At 43.9% G+C, this 12,319-nt stretch overlaps 1 protein-coding gene across 3 annotated transcripts in view; it reads right to left on the reverse strand.

Annotated features, from left to right (window-relative positions):
- The window catches only part of LOC109299229 (USP6 N-terminal-like protein), a 261,923-nt gene that overhangs the window by 238,029 nt on the left and 11,575 nt on the right, over positions 1-12,319 (reverse strand). For all 3 annotated transcript variants that reach the window (XM_019519819.1, XM_019519817.1, XM_019519818.1), the window contains exon 2: positions 1,557-1,636. The gene's annotated coding sequence lies outside the window, so the exon portion shown is untranslated. The remainder of the gene's footprint in view (positions 1-1,556; positions 1,637-12,319) is intronic.

The following is a 12,319-nucleotide window of genomic DNA, read 5'->3' on the forward strand; positions in this document are numbered from 1 at the left end:
GCTGGGCAGGAAAGTGGCCGGGGGGGGAGTGGAAGCAAGCAGGAGCACGGGACCTGCACCAGTGTCCCAGGGCCAGCACCAGCGGGGCCCAGAGCAGGGCAGCAGGAGTGCAGGGCATGGGCTGGCAGGGGTCTCTGGAGCCAGGCTGGGTTACACCAGGAGAGAGAGGGGGGAGCTGGCCCAGCTCCACAGAGCCCCTGCCAGCCGGGACCCCACTCCTACTGCCCTGCTGGCACAGGCCCCTCACTCCCGCCTGGCTGCCACTGGCTCCTGCACGCCCATTTACTCTCAGTGCCCCCACTCCAGCCCCATGGTAAAGGTGAGGAGCAGCAGGCAGTCCCAACCCCACGCTCATCTGCAGTGAACAAGCTGGTGCTCAGCACAGGGGAAAAGCACCCCCCCGGGGGGCAGGGCCCCATGCTGCAACCACTCGCAGCCCATGCGGGGCTGTTCTGCCTCTCTGCAACAAGAGCAAGCACAGGTAGCCCTGCAAAGGCTTCAAGAGGCTGCAGCGTGGGGCGCCAGCTGCAGGTAAGGGGAGCGGCCACTCTTCCCCTGTGCTGAGCACCAGCTTGTTTCCCACCGCCGCTGACAGACTGGGCCCTGCACCAGCTCTGGGCTCATCTTTGACAGGAAGCAGGGGCAGTTAAATACTAATTCTCTAAATTTTTTAGGGCCCCCGTAGGCTGGCTAGAATGGCCTGGCGGGCCAGATCCATCCCACGGGCTGTATTTTACCCACCCCTGCATCAGCCTTAGCAGCTAAGCAAATCAGTTTGACTTATTTTCCACCTCTCCGCAGCAACAGCATGAGCAAGGTTAAGTACAAATTTTGGGTTGGAAAATACACTGAGAACAGATATTTTCTTGGCACTGGCCACACTTCCATATTACTCTTGCCTGAGTCTCACTGGAAAAAACAGCAAAAGCTACACCAGGGAACAGGGTAAATGCCACAGGAGTACTCTCTCCTATAACATCTGGCAACTGACAACAAGGCAGGCAAGGTGGCAAAACAGCTAGATGACTGGAAACATTTCCAGTCCTCCACTGCCTCATCCCTGATGGGAGACAACACACATGCTGCCCAGGCTAAAAGTGGGCTTGACTACTTTTCCTAGCTGTCTGCAAACGTATGTGCAACCCCCATAGGGAAGGATGACGGAAAAAGGCTCCAAACCTTACTAATAGCAATAGCACTGCAGATAAAACTAGGACAAGGAGCCTGTGGCCAGACCACCTGGGATTGCTCTTTACCACAAAATGAAGCACTTTTGGATTTTGTAGCAATTAATCTGTTCCACTTTCTTCTTTTTCCTTACCTCCCAGTGTTAATGACAAGAAATTATGGATAAATCACCAAAGAGGGATGCAGAGACAATAAAACTGATCAGATAAACCAACCAAGATGGTTAAGTGCAGGTCTCACTACCTACAGGCCATAAATCTTTACTAGTAGTAGTAATGCATCCTCCTTTTCTGAGCAACAGTGATTAGTTTTGCAATGTACAGCGCCTAAGACAGATGCAACAATAACTTTGAGAGCTAAAAGCATACCTGCTGAGAGTGCAGACTTCCTTCAAGGTGATGCCATGTTGGGATGCAAATGTCCATCAGCATTTAGGAACTCCTGAACCCTGCAAGTGTTACAGAACATAATTAATTACAGTGACACTGGATAAAAACACTTGGGCAGGTTACACCCAGCCACATTTGCTAGGAGCAAGAGCAAGGCAAGACTCCAAATTTAATAAGAGTCTCCTCTACAGTCCCCATTTTACTCATGGAGACATGGAATTGGTCAAATAACTTGCTAAAGACTAGAAAGGGAGCCAGCACAAGAGCCTAGATTACTGCTGCACAGCTCGTGGCCTCCAGACCAACACTTGCTCTGCTGGGTAATGCTTCCTCAATAGTCAAGGTCACAAAAAACCCAAAGTCTAAGCAATTATACAAAGTAATATCAAACACTCCACAGACACTAGTACCCCTTTATCCTTGCTAAATACATTCTCCCTCTCTGTAAAGAACGTAAGCCTTTCTAGGCTTTGGTAGCATGTTTTCCAGTGGATTTTGAATGCACTCACATGCCTTTCAATACTAGATAGACTTGTCGCTTCTATTTGATTAGATACAATACATTGGCTTTGTTTCTGTCGCTGTATACAATTTTTTGCACATTAGTCATACAGAAGAAGTCTAGCAGCTCTGAGCAGAAGGTGAGACGGTTTAAATTGGTTTGCTGACGGTGGAAATGCATATTGACAATGCTTGAAGCACCAGATACACACTATAGAAGAGATCTTAAAAACAAGATGTTTCAGTAGTTACAACTGTCCCAAGTAGAGATGTTTTTCTTTTTTGATTTTTTTTTATGTGAGGAAGTGGGGGGAGGGAGGGAAGAAGAATGCCCCATTATATCCAAGGTTGAATCAAGAGATATTAAAGCAAAAAATGGTTAATACCAAGTTTTGCTCTTCCAGTTGGAAGTTCTGGTCCATCCACAACAATTGCCTTCAGCTGTTTTTCCACACTAAAGATTTGAATTTGGAAAAGAGGAGAGAGAGTGGGAAGAACTTTTAGTGGAATATATTACGCTGTATTGAAAAATTTTAAACGCCTGAGTGCAAAGTTGCAGTCACAATGCTCCACAAGGGTAAAGGAACTTGATTATATCAAAACTGAACAACGAGGTCAATCCAAGGATTTGCAATTTATTTCCTGTGTCTTGAGCCTTCTTATAAAACAGCAGGAAGACAGTGTATTTACAGAATGTTTTGGTTTGCCTTTGACTCTGAATAAGAAGTCTCCTAATTCCCTGGTCTTTGATTTTGAATCATAGCCTCCAGCTATCACTAGCCAGTGTTTTAGAGCATGTGTATGCAAGCGCAGAGGATGCTCCAATGTAGTGTAATTACAGCATGTCTGCTGGAGCATGGCAAAGTGTGCAATTAATCGAATCTGCTGGAGCATGGCAATGACCGCGCTCCAACAGCCTCACACGTCTTGTGTATCAGTGTCTCCACGCTTCAAAATGGTGGCGGGGCATTTGAACTAAAGTTTGTTGAACGAGCTTTAGTTCAAACACCCCCACCACCATTTTGAAGTGTGGGGACACTGATATGCAAGATGCTGCAGTGCTTTAATTAGAGCAGCTCTCCAAGCTGCTCTAATTAAAGCACCACCCCCCAGCCCCCAGAGCACATGTAAAAGTGCCCTTAAAGACTAACTACAAACTCTCCCTCTTCCTGAAGGAGGGTGTTTGTATCCAAAAGCTTGCAAAGAACAAATTTTCCAACTATTTGGTTGGTCTAATAAAAGATACCAGATTTACCCAAAGAACCTTGTCTGCTTAAAGACTAACAAGAACTTAGTCCATTCAACCCTCTTTTCTTCCCCCATTAATAAGACCTCAGTTACAGAAGTATTTTCAAGGATTAAAATGGTACTGAAAGCCACCAGACAGTACAGTCAGTATCCAAACCTCATGAACAAACTTTCCATTCCCATTTATAATCACTACCCTCTCTGCTTTAAATTACCACCATAACCAAAACAGGAAAGTTACTTACAGAAAACTGCCCAAACTCTACACCCCTGGGAGACTCACCATTACCAAGTTCTGAACTGAGCAAGATCTTTCTACTAAGAAACACATACTTTGCTAAGATGGAAAGAATAGGATATAAATCTAATTTGGTCACTCACCCAATTCAAGAGCAGATTATTTGTAGCCTACAGAAAGGCAGCTTTTCCCAGTGACAGTGAAATACAGGTCTCTGTTAACATTGCAGGATCAAGTTTGAAAATTTGCTCCACATGTCTTTTTTGGAAACACAAAGTTTAGACCAGGACGGAAGAAGCAATATATTCAGGATTAACAATATCCAATTGGAAAAAAAAAAAAAAAAAAGCACACAGAGGAAAGTTTCCTTTTCCTGAACAGCAAGACCTTAACCTCTGGATTGTGCTATATAAAAGCAATGAGAAGACTTTTTCTTGGCTTTACCTTGCCTGACAGCTCCCCTCTCCCCAGTCCTCATTCAGGCTGCTGTTACTATGAGAGGAACGTTATTGGCAAAAACTAAAAACAAGCTCCTACTGCCACTGCTGAGCAAAGCAAACTGAGTTGCTTGCGGCTTCCTTAGGCATTGCTAGCCAGTGAGTTAATAAGATCTGTATGTAGTTGGTCTGGTCTTTCTTCCCAAAACAGCTGCATCTTAGGAACAAAGCACTTTGCCCTGTAACAGCCAGCTATACTAGGAACATAAATAAAGCACAGTGCCAAGCAGCATCCCAACACTTGGGTCCTAGAACTCAGCTCAGACTCACACAGTTCTCACCAATAATTCTTCTCAGAACTGCCTTATCCCATGATTGTCCTTTGGGATTTGAAGTGCAGTTTCACTTTAAACAGCATTGGATCCACTATGAATTTCCACCAATTCTTATTTCCTTCTCACTCTGTCAAACAAACATGCTTGCCATGTGTCACCAGCCCAATGATTTTATGCTTCCCATGCTAGTGCCTTGGTGGTCACCTGTCAGTACTAACCAGTCTACTATAATTTTCAGTAGATACAATACAATTTAGTTCATACAATGTGGCACAAAAATCTTTAAAACAGAACTAAATATCAAACAAAAAACAAAGGGGAATAAAAAAGGAAAAGAGAAATTAAATGGCCTGCAAAGAGTGTAAGATGATGTTTTCAGAGATTTGAAGTGTGCTTGAGAAGTGATGAGGCAGAAAGATAGCCAGGCAGGGACCATAAAGAAGGCTAGTGCACAGTATGCAATAGTGAACAGAGGGCTGGCAAGTGGAAAGAAAGGTACTCAGTAGCTGCCAACCTGTCCTCAAATCCAAAAGCCAGACAGCACAACTATCCTAATCCCATGTTATCAAGGCAGGCATAGACACTTGATAATAGGACAGATCTGGCCTCCAAGACCTAGGCTATAGAGAAAGACTTCTTTGAAAATCATATAGGCTTTCTTCTTAAGAGGTTTATCCTAATTCTATTTAGGAACTATGGCCTCTCTGACAATACTAGCATCAAAGAGCACATCAACTTCTCCAGCACCTGCATGATTAACAGCTCACTTCTGATGGATTTATTTTTGGGGAGAAATTATTTTTTTAAATCCCTTCCATATGAGCACAGACGATTTTAAATCCTCCAGATATGCCTGGGAAGCCTTACTACAAAAGAGAGGTTCTCCCTACCAGCTGACAGATACCTTGAAATGGTCATTTTCATGGTAATAAACACCAACCACAGGTTTTTAGCCCTGGGCTGGACTGGATAAACACTAATAAAGAGACAGGCAGAAATCCAATCCCAGCTTCACTGCTAGAGGAAAGCATGACAGCGGGGGGTTTGTTTTGCTTCCTTCTAGGGCATCAGTGACACACTTCAAGCTATGGTCTGCAGCTTATTTCAGTACAGAAGAATTCTCTTTGATATATTCTATGGGGATGTTTTATTTAAGATGCAACTCAACATGCTCCCTGAAGGAAGCCTTCCCGGGTCAATTGGGAAGTGAATGTTTTCAGTTACTGTTTTGCATGTGTATAAAGCTGTTAAGGATACATCTCAAAGGACTTGCTTACATTAAAGCTTCCCAACAGTCCCATGACATAGCCCTGATTACCCCTCTTACAAAAGATGAAGAAAGCCCAAGGAGACAGAGCAAGTCAGCAGCAGCTGAGGTTGGAATGAACGCAGTATCCTTGCTTCCCCCCTTCAGCCCCTAATCCAGGGTTAACCAATCCAGCACATGTGCCACAAATGGCACAAGCAGCCAGTGTGGCATGCAACAGATCACAGAAGGAGCAGGGAACAAAAAGCAGAGCAGATCAAGCAAGCAGTATAGGGTAGAGAGCAGAAAACAGATCAGCAGATTGGGCAGGGGACGGGGATCAGAGTGCCACTCAGGAAGGGTGGAGGGCTTACCATGTGGCATGCCTGCCAGAAAGGTTGATCTGCAATGCCCTAACCATTAGACAACAGTATCGTGCTTCCCTACTCTCTTACCTTATCACTGTACAACTGTTGGCCCTGTATGCTCCTCTTCCACAGTCCCTAATATCCCCATTGGAAGCAACATGCTGCATTGTTCCCACTAAGCATGTTCTGTCTCATCACCAGAGTCTTTAGCTTCAGGAGGCAAAGATCACAGTCCTTCAATGAGACAGTCCCCAACAGGATTGCCACAGGGAACATGAGATTTCAGAGCCAGGACACCTTTCTTTTCCCACCCCTCAGAAAGCTAACTGCACTTCCAAAATGTGCTCAGACATTTAGCTTATTCTTTGGCACTGGGAAGAGCTAGTCCTCCACTATTTTGTCTCTGCACACTGAAAAGCAGTGGACCACAGGAATCAGAGTTCCCGCTGTCAAACAAACCCACCCTCATGATACTGCATGAGAATGCCTTGCAACATGCTACTCACTGTTTCTAACAGCTAGAGTCTCCGTCTCCCCAAAGTGGCTGGTAGAAGATTAGTAGGGCAGACAGGTCAGTCCCCATCCCATACCCCTATCTCCACCCCCACTAGTAAATTTTCACATTGAATTTGCCAGGATTATTTTAAAAAGGGAAGAACCAACCTAAGCATAGAATGTAAAAGTAAAAGCTCTGGGCCACATGACAGTTTAAAACTCAAAGAAAAAAGTAGCCAGAGGAAAGCAGGGTTCGTGAGCTCAGCCCCAAAGTAACGTTTAAATCAAGTTTTTACACATCTGGTTCCTGCTGCTGACAAATCTTCAAAAAGCAAAGGAAATCAAGAGTGGCGAGCTTAGATTAATATAGATTAATATAGCTAACTACCTCTACCTTCACAACAAAGTGCACTTCAGGTTCACTTGAGGTAGTCCTGTGTCTGGACAAGCATTCCCATAGCCACAGAGGCTATCACTGCAAAGTACCAGCTAGAGCCAGCATTTCCTGGACTACTGAAGCCCAAGATGCCTCCTTTCAGTCCCTGCATCTGTCCCAATTCCAGTCCATGGTATAACTGGGCAAATCCAGCCTGTGGTCAATAATTTTCCAGGACCTGAAGCAATGCTGAAGAAAGCATATTTAAAGGGTGAGAAAGCAGAGTCCCTACTTCAACCCTGAATTTCAGGGCTGCGTGAAGTTTAAATCTGCCCTGTCACACTACTTGAGCAGGAGATTCTGTAGTATAATCTTCTTGGTCTGTCAAGCAAGTAACCTCTCCTTGCAGCAGCACGTGTGGGTCACGTAAAGAAGCAGTGTATGAAAGAGCAGAATCTGTGGAGCCATTTTAAATATACAGAACTAAGCATAACCTGCAGATCTAGAATAATAGAAACCACCAGAGATACAGTTTAAATATGCACAATGTCCATAGCAAGACCTTTATTTAGTCCTCCCCCACCCGCCATTGAAAGCATTTCCGAGACAAAGGCGGCAGAATTAACTCTATCTCATACATGAGGTTTACACAGAGACAAGTCACGGTACTGCCTCCCAAAGTTACTTTGAGCTCTCAGGTCCCGTCTCTGTTTCAAAGCAGCTTGCACTTCACGTTGTAATGCAGTCATGCTTCAAAACCACCCCAAAATCAACACTCTGAGGTCTAACAAAGAATTTCCACCAAGGCCTGCCTACTGCAGACTGCTTTGAACAAATCTTGTAATAGTACAAACACCACTGCTCCTGCACCACTCAATGTAAATAAAACTTGACAATAGACAAATATAATCTAAATCTGAATTACCCATTACCCCGGTAATCCAGGTAAATCTCCTCCAATCATTCCAGTCCTGGCATATTCCTAATACAGTGGTTTTCAACCTTTTGAGACTCGAGGCACCCCTGGATAGACTCAAGGCCTTCCTTGGAAAATGCTAGCTCTTAGTTTTCACTTGGTTTTTGACTACAGAAAAATAATAAAGCAATCTTCTACTATAACGATATCAGAACAGGTCAAGAAGTTTTTTACCCTATGGATTCTTATTTGAAATTTCTAGGTTTACTTTGGAAGGTTGTTTGCACATCTAACAGTTAACATTGCATGGCACACCACAGCTCTCTTGAAAGGTTCTCAGGTCACCCTGGTTGAGATTCACTGCCCTAATGACTACTTCCCTTTATAAAGTACTTGTTCCCTAGAAAGATCCCAAAGCATTTTAAAAGCATGAATCTAAATACAGAAATGACACTTCCCTCTGAAGAAATTCAGCTTCTTCTGCAATAAAAGAGCAGCTAGTTAATAGCACAGGCTACCACCACACAGCTGTATAGGAACAGAATTCAAGGACAACACGCATCCAGTGGAAACCACAGAGATGCTCAGCATGACAAATGTTAACAATCAGTCATGCAACTTATGCTGAGATCATTAATTACCTTGCTTGTAAACTCCTTGGGAGAGACTATCTGTGCAGTATGAAGCACACCACGGCACTCAAGAACACTGGTCACAGACTCTGTTTTACATTTGTTAAGATAAAAGTGCTTCCAGCAGCACAACCACTAACGCCAGTCTGAAGTAGTGGCTCAGTATCGACTCAGTGGGAAGAATCACCACTGAATCAAAAGCAGCCCTGTAAGTGTTCCTCTTCCTTAGAAGTCTCCCATTCCTTTACTGACTTGGCATAACCCTGCTTGCTTCATGAGATCAGATGGATCTGCAGGCCAACATGGTATTGCTGCAGACTTCTGCTGAAGGGCACACAAAGCTGTTGATATGCTTATATTCTGCTAGTTTTATGGAACTGAGTTACTCTAGTTCAGCGGTTCTCAAACTTTTTTGTACTAGGAGCCATTTGTAAATATTGGTGGCCAGTACCAATCCAATGCCTCTCACTCCTGACCTGCTGCCCACCCCAGGCCCCAGTTCCCTCAGTGTGTGGGGCATGGGAAGCCCCAAGCAGCTCCTTGCAAGGCTAGAACTCTAACAGCCTGCAAAGGAAAAACCACGGTTTTCCTATATTTTTCTCTTTCTTTAAAGGAGAATCCATTTTTAAAGTTTGTTCGCAACCCTTTCAGATATTTTTGTGGCCCACTTTTGGGTTGTGACCCACAGGTTAAGAAACGCTGCTCTAGTTATTCTTGCATGTACTAAGGAAGTTAACTGTAAGACTATGCAGAAGGAACAAAGTTTGGGGTTCAGTTATGTGTTTCCCTCTGGTGTTTCAGCTTGCAGTTAGTATGTACTGTATGACATGGCATTTGATCTGAAATCACAAAAATATCCACCCAGAGAGAATGGAGCTCCATTTCCTAGAGTTTAAGGCCAGAAGGGACCATGAGGTCATCTTGTCAAATTTCCTGTGCATCAGAGGCCCTTACATTCTACTTCAGTACCACTCTGTTGGATCCAACATTTTGGGTTAAGTTAAAACCTTTCATTTCTCAGGAGGCTAAACTGCTGTATACTTAAGGCCCCTGCAATAACAGGGAAATGATTAGGTGAAATGCACCCAGAAGACTCTAGCAGGTCACTGTCACTAACAGTCCAAGCTGCAGAAGGCAAAAAGCCCTCAACAACCTCACAGCTCTGACCTAGGAGGATATTTCTTCCTCACACTCAGTCAGCCACACCATGAGCCTGCAGCCAAGTACTATATTCCAGATCCTCTGTACTACTGGTCCATCCCATCCAGGGTCTTGTTTCTAGCTCTGTATAATCCCTGATGCTTTACAGAGAGGAAGAATACACATCCTCCAAGAGTGCATCATGATTCTTTCCTGTCCTTTGCAGGTGACCAGCTGAAGACCTGAAATCAAAGATTTGATGATAGTTATCTAATGTGGACTTGCAAATATTAGGACTGCTGGGGACAATATAGAGCTTCCCGCCCTTCTGCAGTATGAAGAAGAATATACATGCCTTCTCTCCCCCACATTCAGTAGAGACCTGAGCTCTTGCTCTCCAGCACACTCAGCTGTCACTGGTATGCAAAGACAGCAAAGTGTGCCAGACAGCAGGGGGTGGAGCATAGTGTCCCATTTTCTGACCAAGGAAATGCAGTCACCCTCATTTGCCATCTCCAGTGGTGAGCTGTTCCAACATTACACTTCCTGCTAAGAAACTGCATCTTATTTCAAAGTTGACTTTGTCTCACTTCAACTTCCTGCCAACAGAGCTCTGGGTGAGGTCAATGGAAAAGACACCTGATAATGTTTAAGTACCAACTACATTGTTTTCTCAACTGCCTCATCTCAAAGCTGAGTAGACTGAGCCTCTTCAGGCTCATATTAAAAGGCTTCTTTTCCGAAGACCATTTTTTTGGTCCTCCTCTGAACAGTCTCCATCACACCAAAAGGATGCGAAAATCCTGGGCACCAGAATTCAAATTCCTGGATGCAGCATTCTCATAGCAGCCACCCCAGTCCTGGGTAAAGGGGCAATATCTTCACCTAAGTCATTGACACTTTTAGCCTCCATGTTCTTTTAGTGTCAGCTCCTCTGCTTCCTCCACCCCCAAAATTTTACAGAAGGCTTTACAAGATAAAGTCAACTGCTCTCACACACAAACAGGCTTGAGAACCACTGATCCAAGTGTGCTGCAGTGCAGGTGGGATGTAGAAGCCAGTGGCAGACTAGAAACCCAGTATTACTGTTAATACTCTACATGTGCTAACCAGCTGAGCAATCTACATGATCTGTAGGTCTGCCTGGGGATTTACTCAGAAACAGCTTGTACTGTTAAAAGGACATTATATTAGCCTCCATTTGTTCAAGATTTGAGAGCAATTAGGAGCTATTTAGAAAGGAGGCAAATAAAAATTCTCTGTCCAGTATTTATGAGGTTGCTAGCACCAAATCCATGCAACAGTCAGTCCTTTTCACCAACAGAATTAAATGCAAAAATCAAAGAGCAAGTTGTTTATGAATCTCATTGCTTGACTGTGAGGGTCCTTGGTTGCTTTCTGAACTGCACAACTGCAGCTATTTTGACAGGATAGCATTATATTCTGTACTGTTACCGGCATCAAACCAAATTTTAATAATGACTATCATCCAGAGGAGAGAAACTTATTTTTACATCCTCTCATTTATGAGTCCCTAGTTCCAGCTTGTAACTCCAGTGGACTGGATTTCATTTATACAAACTAGTGATGAGAAACTATTAAGACATTCTGGAAATCTAATTCCTCAAGAAACTGATTCAATTTCTGCTCTAAACCTTCTAAATACCACTTAGGAGACCACTTCACCATGGCCCCCCACTCCCACCTCTCTGCTTTTCATTAAAATCTTGAGGTTATGGGTGAGGAGAGGAAATGCAATGTGTAAATAACCTGTGCTGTAATGACAATAGATACTACAAGTAAGATCAGCAGTTATCAGAGAAAAAAGGCTGTGTTTGGAAGTTCTGCCTTTTAGTACTGATAGCTGAAAATTAAATTTGATTAGCAAATGGTAATTTCACCTGCTTACAGATCCATATAAGCAGGTGAGTAAAGTAATGTCCCAGTAGCCCACTCTTCCTAGATAAAAGTGGGGGAGAAGAGGAGGACAAAATGAACCCCCCTCTCCCTGGTCATTGGTAAAGATACAGAGTAGAGTAGTCAGCCTTGATAGGGAGAGCCTGCCATTTGGTCCCACTCAGGAACTAAGAAAGACAACCCTAAATGAATATGTAAAGCAGCAAAGGAAGTCTGCTGGCCAGTCCCAAACAAAAGCTATTTAAGAGCTGAGCCAGCTGGCTAGGGAGAGCAGCCAGCAACACAAGAGCTGGGATCTTGATGGCTGTATGAGCTCTCTGGTAAAGCATGCACTCCACCTTGTTGACTGACAGAACCCCAAACCCTACTTCTCACAGCAGAAGAGGAATCAACTAACTACTCAACAAATTAGCAAATGAGTGCTTTTTTAAGCACGCTGGCTTTATTTCTGCTGTCAGGAAGCCAGCAGGGCCTACAGTAGTACAAATGCAACTTCTTTGCTCACAGACTCATGCAAAGCGGGCACCACAGTGGCATCAAGAATGCTGCTGAGAATATATCCAGTCTGTGTTTCTGTTCAATTTGAGGGTACATAAGGCAAGGAAAAGAATTTAGTGTGGGATTTACATATTCTCAAGGGTTCTTAGTATGGATAGCAGATGCCTGAAGGACGTTTTCCCTGGATTGAAGCCAAGTGGCTTTCAGACAGGAAAATTCTGTATTGAACTAGAAGACAGGGCAACGCTTCATCTGCTTAAGTACCACGATCCTCCAAAGTTAATATAACAAATTCCTAACCAGCATAAAGTTCATCTAAACTGGATTCAGACTTTACCCTATCAGCCATATTCTCAAGCTGTTTTTCCATGACCTACAGACAGAAGATAAATGTG

Source organism: Gavialis gangeticus, unplaced genomic scaffold (genome assembly GCF_001723915.1).
Source record: "Gavialis gangeticus isolate Ggan-Ray unplaced genomic scaffold, GavGan_comp1, whole genome shotgun sequence".
NCBI lineage: Eukaryota > Metazoa > Chordata > Crocodylia > Gavialidae > Gavialis > Gavialis gangeticus.